General features: G+C 40.7%; 1 protein-coding gene across 17 annotated transcripts in view; it reads left to right on the forward strand.

Moving 5' to 3' along the window:
• The window catches only part of ENOX2 (ecto-NOX disulfide-thiol exchanger 2), a 280,754-nt gene that overhangs the window by 184,442 nt on the left and 84,277 nt on the right, over positions 1-12,035 (forward strand). The window lies entirely within an intron of this gene.

Consider the following 12,035-nt stretch of genomic DNA (forward strand, 5'->3'; position numbering starts at 1 on the left):
AAAAGTGATTAGCAGTTCATCTCCTGGGAAGACAAAATAAGTGAAGATAGATTAATATTTCTGTAGGAAAGGTTTTTCCATGTGGGCTTAATATAAGGAATAACTTTGATCACAAAGGTTTCCATGAGGATTAAGACAAAATACTTAATGAGACTACAGCTGTGGGTAAGAGTATTTGCTTACTTATGCTGCATGTTTGGGTGGAAAATAGGTCCCTTTCCTCCAGGCTGATATTCAGACAGTGTGCACCGAATGGCCATATAAGTTTAATAATACTGAAAAAAAAAAACCTTCTGTACCAGCTGGTAAATAGGTACTTCCAAGAACCCCCTAAGTCATCACTGGCTACCCTGGCCAATAAATAATCATTGTCCAGATCCCCCTAAATGACCACCTATCACCAGGCCACCCTGATCCTCCTTGTATTCTCCCAGGCTTCCCCATGGTCTAGCAATAATGGATTGACCCCTGGCACAGCCAGGGGGTCTCCTCAGCCTTGCTCCCCTGCTAAGGTTCAGTGTCCCATTCTGTTTGCTAATGCCACACTGGTGTTTGAATATCACCTCTGGTTCCCTGATTTTATTCCCATGACTTGAGATCATTTTGGTAGATAGAACCAACCAGCTTACCAGAGGTATCCTAATAGAGTTTATTGTTCTTATGTAGGTTAAACTTAGTTAATGAAAGAAAATAATATGGAAAATACATCAAGATTAACTTGAGGGACATTTTTAGAAAAGGAAAGCATTTCTATTCAATGAAATAACTAACAAGTAATGTCAGCCACAATTATTATCAGTCATTACAGTGCTCTCAGCAGACTGAAGTAGGTAAAAACTGATACTGCTGTTTTTATTTGTTCATTCACTATGCCATATCTTGGTGATAAGTTAGAAGTATATGAGGTGCCATTTCTGCCCCCCCCCCCAAGTCCTTACAATCCCACAGGGGAAATATTGCAGGCACCCAGTTAACTATTTATACAAGGTAAAATGCTAACAGCCATTTAGAGAGTCACATTAGTGCCAAGTATCTCTTCAGGTACAACACCAGCACACTTTTTGTGGTACAAGGGAACCCCAGACTGGAAAATGTTCAGTTCCTGTGAAACAAAATAAGGGGGTTCACTTAGACAAAACCAGATTATCTGTGATATTAAATTAGTACTGACTCTGCAATGATGAATAATATTTAATGCTACAAATCCTATTAAAGAAAAACTTACTGAAATCAGTAGAATGATGCAAAACAGAGCATTGAGGGATTCCTTCTGCTCCCATGATGGAAACATATTGGATAATTTTGATTCACTTATCTTCTATGAAATTATATTTGCTAATAGAATGCAAACATCATTGGTAAAGAAAGAAGAGCAGAGATGAATCATTATAATGAATGTTCAAATAAAGAGCATTAGATTCAGAAAGTTACATTATTATATTGCCTAAATAAAACCAACTAGGATTTTCCACTGCAAACAGTATTAGGCCTTTCTATATAACACGCTTGTTAAAGTGCAGCAACTGAAACACTGACACCCCCATCCCACCCCAGATAATGCTGGGGTTGTTAGTGCTGGTGCAGTGGCTTTCTGGAAACTCAACGTTATTCTCCTGTTTGAGGTTCTCTTAGCCTTCTTGGGGGAAGATGCATGCTTCTTTTTTTAAAAAAAAAAATTTTATTTATTTATTCATGAGAGACAGAGACACACAGAGAGAGAGAGAGAGAGAGAGGCAGAGACACAGGCAGAGGGAGAAGCAGGCTCCATGCAGGAAGCCTGATATGGGACTCTATCCCGGGACTCCAGGATCACACCCTGGGCCGAAAGCAGGCACTAAACCGCTGAGCCACCCAGGGATCCCCCAAGATGCATGCTTCTTAATTCATCTCTGGCACTTGCCTAATGGCTTCTCTATATGAGAAGCTCAAAAGGATTGAGGTTGCATGTGTGTGTGGTGGAGAAGGGCCTCTTCGGGTGTCAGACATGAGATTTGTCTTACGCTTTTGCCTCATCACTGAACCAGTCCCCATTGAGTGCCAACTATGCACCAAGTGGAGCCTCTTTCACTTTATTCCTAGAAGTCTAGCTGCCATTCTTTTCCCACATGGTTTGGCCAATTCATTGGTGTCCTGAAAGGTATCAACTTCAGTTCTCCTCTCTGATGAGCTTCAGTGGAATTTAATAATCCCTGCTAAATTGTCCTGTGACTCTGTCACATGAATAAAGTTCATGTGCTCTAGGTTAGATTGTAAGTATCAAATTAATTTTACTGCAAAGGTTGAGCTGTTCTTCTGGCATTCTTTTTTCCTTGAAGGTTAGTCACTGCATGCTTGACCAAAACCCTCCTGTCTGAGCTGTATTCAAAATAGATTTCAAAATACAGCCAGATTGAAAAACAGACATTTGGAGATAAAAGACAGTGTACTCTGACCCCGTGGAAATAGCAAGCAGCTGTAGTGATTTTATGTGTGTATACAATACATTATCATATCTAAGAAATGATGGGCATTAAGCTTAGCACCTCTTGTTCCAAAAGCAAATGTCTGCTCATCTTTTCCATCTAGCTGCTCATGTCAGAGGAAAGAAATATTTCTTCCCAAATGACTTCTAAGCTTGCTTGCCCGAGAAGTGCTGCCCTTGGGGAACCAGGACCTATCAGTGGAGTTTGGCTCAAAAAAGACATAATTATATTCAGATCATGGCAGACACCTCCATCCTAGTTCCCTTTAACCTTCATCTGTCTTCCTAATCTACTATGGGCTCTCTCTTTCCAGTTCACCTCCTTTGGCCAACCCTGTTGTGAGTTCATGCACTCCTAATGTATGTGTCTATCTAATATACTCATCAGTTCAAGTTCTACAAGTAACATTCATATAATAACTTGTCATTCATACCCCTGGAAAAATCCAGATATTGGCTCTGAGGCTATAAAATTGCATCCAGTCTATTGTCAGAGCTACAGTACCTTGAATCTACAGGGCTGAATCACAAACTTACAGCATGCACTGAGTACCTTTGGGCATAATTGTGGTCTCTTTCAAATTTCTCACAAAGAGATAGCAGTGGTAGATAGGTCCTATAGAGGGAGATATAGTCAGGTTGCAATTTTGGATATAATTCTTCTCAATGAGAAATTTACAAGTAGATCTGGGGAAGCTCTCTAGCCTGTTGCTCCTTACAGTGTTCAGCTTTCATCCGTGACAGTCACAATATTGGCCACTGTATGCAGGACAATGTGTATGTTCAGTGGTTGATTTTTCTAGAACAATCTACAGTGCCTGCCCACATCTCCTACAGCCAGTTGTGTTTGCAAGACAAGGCAAAGTGAGGTGTGTAACCTGAGGCTGTGGAGCAGGGGAAAGTGGAAAGTGAAATGGCTCAAGAAGGCATCATCTGGAATACTGATGAGTAGTGACAGCTAAGTCACTAAAACAGATCTGAAATGCTTTTTTTCAGGAAAATTCAGTCTTTCCTTGCAGATACCCTATGAGCGGGCTAAGCCTCTACTTGCATGGGCACACAAGTCAAACACTTTCATTTCTGAAATAGAATGACAACTTAGCTGCTTTGTATGTCTAACAGCTAAAACGTGGACCACTCTTCAGCCCACAACACAGACTATCTGCCTTCCATGTGCTCATTATAGCACTACATTTCAAACTATCTGCCCTCAAGTTCTTAGCTATACGTAGGGACATGCCAACTAGATTTATTTGCCTAAGTAGCACTGTCCCCAAGGAAGCAGGCCTTAACAAAGGAGTTTGGTTCAAAAATAACATGATCAGGGGCACTTGAGTGGCATAGTCAGTTAAGTGTCCAACTCTTGGTTTCGTCTCAGGTCATGGTCTCGGGGTCATGAAGTTAAACCTTGTGGAGGTCGAGCCCTGCATCAGATTGTGCTCAGTGCAGAGTCTGCTTAGGACTCTCTCTCTCTCTCTCTCTGTCTCTGCCCCTCCCCACCCAACTCTCACTCCCTCTCTCTAAGATAAATAAATCTTTTTTAAAAACCCGACCTGATTATATTCAAATACTGACAGACACCTTCATCCTGGTTCCCTAACCTCATCTGTCCATCTAATTTACTTCATGCCCTCTTCTGTTCATCTCCTTTGACCACTCCTCTTGTTAGTACATTCATTATTGATGGAAGTGTCTAATATACTTGTCAATTTAAGTTCTTCTGGTAACATTCATGTAGGAATGTACCAACATCCTACCTCTAAGGTATTCTCAGTCTTTTCCTCTAATGAGTAGGACAAACAGGACTGTCATTTTATACTTAGGCCTTTATAAGTTTTGCTTGGTGAATTTTGTGTGAATTTGCCCATTTCCACCCCCAAATAGATCACAAGCTGTCCGAGAGAAGTAACTGTCTTCTACTTCTCTTATATCCCTTGCAGCCACCAACAAAAAGCATAAGAGAGCCTCAATAAGTATCCATTCATTCATTCATGCCACTAGGAAATAGTATCCAGATAGATTATAGTCATTTCTGAATTCAAGTGTACTCTTTTATATTTCAAAGAAGTAAAATTTTGAGGAGCACCTGGGCAGCTCAGTCACTTGAGCATCTGACTCTTGGTTTCAGCTTAGGTTGTGATCTGATGGATCAGGGGATCGAGCCCTGTGTCGGGCACAGAGTCTACTGAGATTCTCTCTCTCTCTCCTTCTGCCCCTCACTCTGCTCACTCACCTTTCCTTTAAAATAAGTGAATACATATTTTTTTTTAAAATGTACAATTGTACTCTGAGGTTGTATTGTACTATGCCAGAGTTAAAAAGGTATTCAGTGGTTCTGTGCTTTGTGCTACAACCAGACATTCCAATTACAGTGGCTTAAGGAATCTACGCTTTGCACTGTAGCTGAGAAAGTGACTGGAAGCTGATCCACAACATTCAGTAGGCGCTGCTGTCATCGAAAGATCAGCCCAAAGCCCTTTGCTTCTGTGCCTTGGCTGCCTTTATAAACCAAATTCTGTTATGAATGGTGGTGCCACCTCTACTAATTTTCACTTAACCTTTCCATGCCTTCCTGTTTTCTTCAAAAAAGCCCATAAATATCGACCTGCCTTCCAGGGATGTTTTGAGGACATAATGCTGATAAGAAAACATCCTCTATGAGAGAATATTGATGACAGTTGTTTTGTAGCCACAAAGAGAGAGGGCACTCAACAGTAATTGGAGGCCATGTTTAGCCACCCAACCACCCATTATCATTAGTACTCAGATTAATTCTAATGCATCATAATAATGCAACTTGTAATCCACATGTTGGGGGTAATTTATTGTCAGGTGGCGATTGTTAGTAATAAGCTGTTTGAACATATTCAGAACATAGTTGTACACATCTCTTGTTTTTCTTCCTTCTTTTGTTTGCAAGTCTTATTTTATACCCTTTTACCCAGTGTATTTTCTCCTTTTACAATGCATATAGTGTTGCTGTTATTCTTTAAATAAGCTTAGTATCTCAATGAACAGCTAGAACACAGGAGACTGATTTGGAAAAGCAGTTTAAATAGCAAAGTCCAATTTAAAAATGGTGGTGGATTTTATCACTCAGCTTTATTAATGGACCTCACTCCAACTGTATCGCATTTTTTCCTCTAATGTGTTTGTATAAAAGCCCTTGCCTCTCTCATTAACCCCTTTGGCTGGTGTTAACTCGTTCCTGAGCATTTGTTGCCATAGCTGCAGCCATCCCTCAGCTGGAGCCCTCCTGTTAGCCCCTGCTGTGGTCATGAGGGGCTGGCCTGCTTGTTCCAGGCGTCAGCTGTTAGGCGGAGGGCAAGAGCCTTAGAGCCTTGCAACGCCAGAGGTCAAACTGCCTATCCCATGTACTTAAGCCTTGTCTATATATATATTTTTTCTTAGCAGCAGATGGGCATTTGGTTGTCCAGCCTCAAGTCTGGGAAATGTGTGTGGGAATATTACCAGCACTCTTCTTCCCTCACCCCCTCCTGGGCACCCAAGCAGGTAGCCTAGCTCCATATTCAAAAAGATGATCGATATTCCCCCTCTGTTGTTTGAGTCTCTTCCTTCAACACCTGCAGCAGCTGTGGGAACTCATATACAACTTTTGTCTGTTCACTGAAATAATTGCCAGCAGTTTTATGGAACGTCTCTTGTGTGTATTTTTGCCCATTTACAGATTTGATTTTATTGTTTGCAGAATGAAAACGTGGCTTTTCTCTGCTTACTCTCATTCTCACAGATCTTCAAGGAAAGAGAGACCCTTTTACAAACAAAATTGAAATAACTTGCAAATGGTTGTGTTTATATCACACAGGCAAAAGTCAGGACCTTCAGAGGGTTCCTTAGACATGAACTGATCAGATGATGAGCACATCCTGCATACATTTCTGTTCGAGTTATCAGCAAGAACTGTCCTATGAGAAATGACTAAGAAGAGAAAACGTTAGATTCCTGTAATGTGTGACTACTTTCTGCCCTAGGCTCCAGCACTAACGTAGGCCAGAGCAAACATAACTCCCACACACAGAGATTGGGCAGGTACAGTGGGATTTGAGGAAGATGTTTGAAGGTGGGAAGTTTTCATGTAGACTGGTAATAAAAAGTTAGAAAAGAAAATTTAATTTTGTCTGTGCCATACCAGCTTTGCCAGACAGCTGGCAAGGGTAAATCTGTGGATGAGCTCCAGACTTAGAAAATTCATAACTATCTAGTCCTTTATCTTGACTTTAACAGAAATTATATTATAGCATCAACAACAGCAGCAGAATAGCAGCATCATTAACAACTAACATTATAGAGTATCTCACACCTTTCAAAAACACTTTTACAATTAATATCTCTTGTCTAACCATCTCACCAACCCTTTAAGATCAGTAGTAAGTTGTTTGCATTTTTGTGATGAGAGAAACAAAGCTCAGAAAATGTAAGTAACTTGCCCAAGGTCCCACAGCCAGTAAATAGCATAGTCTTCGGACTCCAAAACTCTAAAATACCTGTGCTAGGCAATGCACACAGCTCTGTCACCCTGCTCTTTAGCCCATGGCCATTTCCATGTCCCCAAACCTCCAGGTAAACAAATTAAGGCCCATGCAGTGAAAAAAAAAAGGAAAATATCTGTATTACAAAAGAATTACTGTCTTCCCATATGGGTTCACCATTAAATGATATCTTTAACACTCATGTTCATTCACAGATCACAGACTACTGGACAAGCTGCACAGAGCAGGCAGAGAAGCAAGGCAAAGGGGAGAAATGTGAGAGAGAACAACACAAATCAAAGTTTCTGGAAACTAAAGTATCCTTCAGAAATTCAGATAAGAGTATTTCTGAAGAGATAGCATCATCATATGTAGTAGTACTGTAAGGATACACAAGTAATGATTAACACAAAATTCAGAATAGTTGTTATCTCTGAGGAGAGATGGAAAGAATTAGGGAGGGGCACGTGAGGCCTTGAAAGGTAATAATTATATTCTTTTTATTAAACTGCATGTTGGGTACACAATTTTCATTGCACCATTTTTTAAATGCTTTACACTTGTCTCTTATAAATTCCCCTTTGTACCTACTCAATATTTAATTTTAAAAAATTAGAAAAACTGTGTGAGTCCGTGGACAAATAGGATTTGATATACAGAAATTAGGTTTATATCTTTAAGAAAGGTAACCATTCTTGAAAGCTAATTGCACTTTAATTTTTTTTAAAGTAGTCACTTTGGTCTGACAGTGTGTCCCAGTTACACACCAGTTGGTTTCTCAAGAAGTTCTGATGTGTGGGGAGGCGGTGCTTTCCCACAATTTTCCCAGGGTCTTTGAGCATTTCAGCTGCCTTGTCCCTCCCCTCTCCTTTCTGATGGTGAACTTCTTGCTTCTGGGAGAAGAAAGAGCATGGTCATTTGGAAATTTGAAGTTAAGTGCTTGAACTGTAACCACGGATTTATGGGCTGTCACTGAAAAGACTTACTATCTTTTGGCTTTCCTTGGTGTTGGACCTGACAGAAAATGCAGTGAATGGGTGGGCTTGTATATTTATTTTCGTCACTGGTTGGTTTCTCTCTAACCAATCTGGGCACGCTATAAGCACAGGCTGACAGGAATTATGGCTTTTCTTCCATGTGGAAATAAGTGGATAAGCAAATACTCCCAGCCTGATTTTCTTTCCAATTCATTATTTACAGGGAATTCGCCCTCTGTAATCATTTTCAAATCAAATTTGCTCTACCAATCCCTGTAAGATTTGCTCTGGAGATCATCACCAATGTAGACATCTTTTTATTTTTAGCAGCTTATGTCCCCTCCATGTTAATGCCAATTAAAAAAAAAACAAGAATGGATTAAAGGTGATGTCACTAGTGGCCTGGAGATTCACTCAGGAAGAAAATTTAAGTTACAGCAGAAATGGATAAAAGGAAGGAAAGTCAATAACTCACACTTATTTGCTATTTGAACTACTATTGCTGTATTAAAATATTCAGGAGAACTACTGAATTAAATGAGGAAGAATATATCATATGTAAGATAGATTCCAGGAAAGGCACTATTATTAATATCATCCCAGAATCACAAAATGCCAACCAAATCACTTGCATATGGATTGTTCCTGGCATAGGCTGATACAGTGGATGTCCTCCACCCAGCTGTCAGAGGTTACAGCTATGGCCATAATTTCCCTTTGTCTTATTGGAAAGGTGGCCATGAAAAGCAAGTTCTCCTGCCTATCCCATTGCCTCCCATCCTTATCACGGAGATGAAGAAATGATACTAAGTAATTCTGGCTTTCCTCCACTACGGATAGGGTGATCACAAGTGAGAGCATGGATATAAATGCCATCCATGCTTTTAGGGAAAAAGCAAATAGGTTTCAGCAGCAGGTCTGATGGGTTTGGGGTATGTACAGTGGAGGAGGATGGTTAACACCAGAAAATATTTTGAGGATTTTATTAGCAGTACCACTTTTTAAAAATGTAGCAGATGAGAAGCATATGAATTAATCCCACTGTTCTTTCTGGCAGTGCTCTTGGTATAGAACTGGTTAGAGAAAAGCCATATTGTTATTTTCTGTTTTTTTTTAATTTTTTTAATTTATTTATGATAGTCACACAGAGAGAGAGAGAGAGGCAGAGACACAGGCAGAGGGAGAAGCAGGCTCCATGCACCGGGAGCCCGAAGTGGGATTCGATCCCGGGTCTCCAGGATCGCGCCCTGGGCCAAAGGCAGGTGCTAAACCGCTGCGCCGCCCAGGGATCCCCTTATTTTCTGTTTAAATACATACCCCAGTATTATCAATGGTTAGTTCTTCTACTGGTATTTTCCTGTCCTTTTCACAACTGAAGGAACTCTAACATTCCCCCTTTTTCCCACCCTAAAGGGCCCCTGTGTTCTATGAGATATCAGAGCTAATGCCCACTATTGTTAATATATTAATAATAATTACTAACACTTTACTACCACTGCAATGGACTTTTTTTCACACGTTTTCTCCTTTAAGCCTTACCACAGCCCCATGAGATAGTTTCAAATATAGATAATGAAGACCAGAGACATTAAGTTACTACTCTAGCATCACACAACTAGTAAGTATCAGGCTAGGGTTAGATCTAATCCAAAAACCATGATATTAACTATTATTATAACCCCATTTTTTTTCTTTATTCAGGGTCACACAGCATTAAAGGTTGAGAGTTTATCATGCTTGATCTGGCCAAAGGCATGATGGGGGTTGGTGAAAGTGTGTTGTGGTTTTGAAAAAAAAATCAATTGTTTTGAAACATGACACAGGGTGGGAGGCAGTATGAAATTCAGCATGGTACAAGCTATTCTTTTCTGATTATTTGTTAAATTGAGGTGGAGTTTGAAAACTCGAGTTAGGCTATGCTTAAAGAAGCTAGAAAGGGGCCAGAGCTGCTGGCACAAGGCAGAGCCATTAGCCAGTATCAAACTATTGAATACTTTGTCTCTCCCACTAATCTGTGGGCCCCCCAAAGGGCAGGGAAACATGGATTTTTTTCTCCCTCGTGAAACATGTTGGAAAGTCTTGGGGTTAATCCACTTTAGCCTTTATTGCTGAAAATCTTTCCAACATGTTTCAGTCCACTACCTTGCCATAGGAGAGAGAGTACAACAAAGATAAATATAAACTCAATCTAGAATTAGGAGGGCTGAGTTTCAGCTCTAGCTCGACTCTTTTCTTGCTGTGTAGCAATCACTCACACCTGTGTTTGTCAAAGTGCAGTCCAATCATGTGCATCACAATTGCTTGGAGTGCTTGCTATCTAGCCAAGTTCTAGGATCCACAGCTGAGGTTTCCATCTGGGTGGTGCCGGGGAATCTGCCTGTTGAACAGGCACCTGAGATAACTCAGCATTCTTCATAGTGTAATGAGAGTATATAGCTCAGTGGTTGAAAGTGTGGACTCTGAAGCTGTACTGCCTGAATTTACATTTTAACTCCAGCATTAATTCCATCTGTGACCTTGGGCAACTTCCTAACTTGTCTTTCATTCATTTTCCTTATCTGCAAAATGGGTATGATAAATATTACCAGTTTCATAGACTTGTTGTGAGGATAAGATTACATAATACATATAAAGGCTTAAAACAGTGTTTGGCACATAATGAGCATTTAATCAACACTAGGAATCAACATCATTATTGTTAGGTGAATAATACAGGTGAATAAACAGGCTAAAAAGTATGTGGAACTTGCCTAAAGTCACACAGCTAGTAATTAGTAGAGCCAAGATTTTATTTTAGGTCTATCTGGATCAAAATCAATATTTCTTCCACTATACTTTGTTGCCTTTGTAAATGCAGGATGTATGATGTGAGTTCCTTGGAGAGATGCACACCAAGACCTGTGTCCTTCTTACTTGCTACACCCCACCCCCACTGCAACTGCCATCTTGGAGGGCTGGCTTGGCACTCTAGCTTCTTATAGATCTAGTTAAAAACCTTGAATATCCATGGGGCACCTGGGTGGCTCAGGCAGTTAAGCATCGAACTCTTGATTTCAGCTCAGGTCATGAACTCAGGGTCGTGAGATTGAGCTCCATGTTGGGCTCTGTGCTGGGCAAGGAGCCTGCTTAAGATTCTCTCTTTCCTTCTCTCACTCTGCCCCTCCCCACCCCCCTTCAAAAAAAACACGTTGAATATCCTTGTAACTGCTCTGATATGGAGGTGGCTGTGTCCAGGACCCTCCAGCTTATAGACTAAACCGATGAATCTTCCAGGATGAGTGTTAATGTGAGAAAGCACTCTTTACCCCCACGTTCTCATCTGCATACCTTGAGGATCAAGCTATTATCTCCCCCCCTCCACCCTGCCACTCACACAGCCCCTGTGAAAATGATTACCTACATATAGGCTAGGATAAAACCTTTCCTTTTTTCCTCTTCCCCAAAGAAGAATATGTTGTGACATCTTGATCCCCTTGAGTGGCTCTGTGATCCATTCTTGCTAATGCTTATAAGGAAATAAAGCCCTTGCTTGTCTAATAGTGTCATCTCTCTTAAGCCGCCTGGGAACCGTGTCTTAGAAAAGCCTCTGTCAGTTCCCTCACTCTGCATAGCCATGATGCAAGCTGTGGCGTCACTGTGATCAGAGAGAGAGAGTGGGATGTGCCTGAGGCTTCAGTGCATTGTTCACAGATAATGATGGATTGTTAATTTTCAAAGAAAATGAAGAGGGATTCAAAATAACACCTGCAACACAATATATTGCTTCATGAGCAATAAATACCAAACAGAAGATAAAACCTTGAGCCCTAGACTTAATACAGAACTAAAACATGATTTATCCTGCTGTTTCCTTTCCCTTAGCCAGAAAACAGAAAGTACGATGTTATTCTGTTCTAGGACACCCAACCTTGCCCTTGTGCCATAACCTTTTACAACATGTACTTCTTGAGTCTGTAGTCTACTGTATGTAAGGTCCTATGTGATATGCTAGAGATGGTGTTTTCTTCTGTGTTCCATGCAAGTATTTTCTAAACTTCCTCTCTTTGCTTTGTCATGGTATTCCTAGTGCTATTTGCAGGACTTCCATGGCACCTAGCCTCCCCACTG

Source organism: Canis lupus, chromosome X (genome assembly GCF_048164855.1).
Source record: "Canis lupus baileyi chromosome X, mCanLup2.hap1, whole genome shotgun sequence".
NCBI classification, from domain to species: Eukaryota; Metazoa; Chordata; class Mammalia; order Carnivora; family Canidae; genus Canis; species Canis lupus.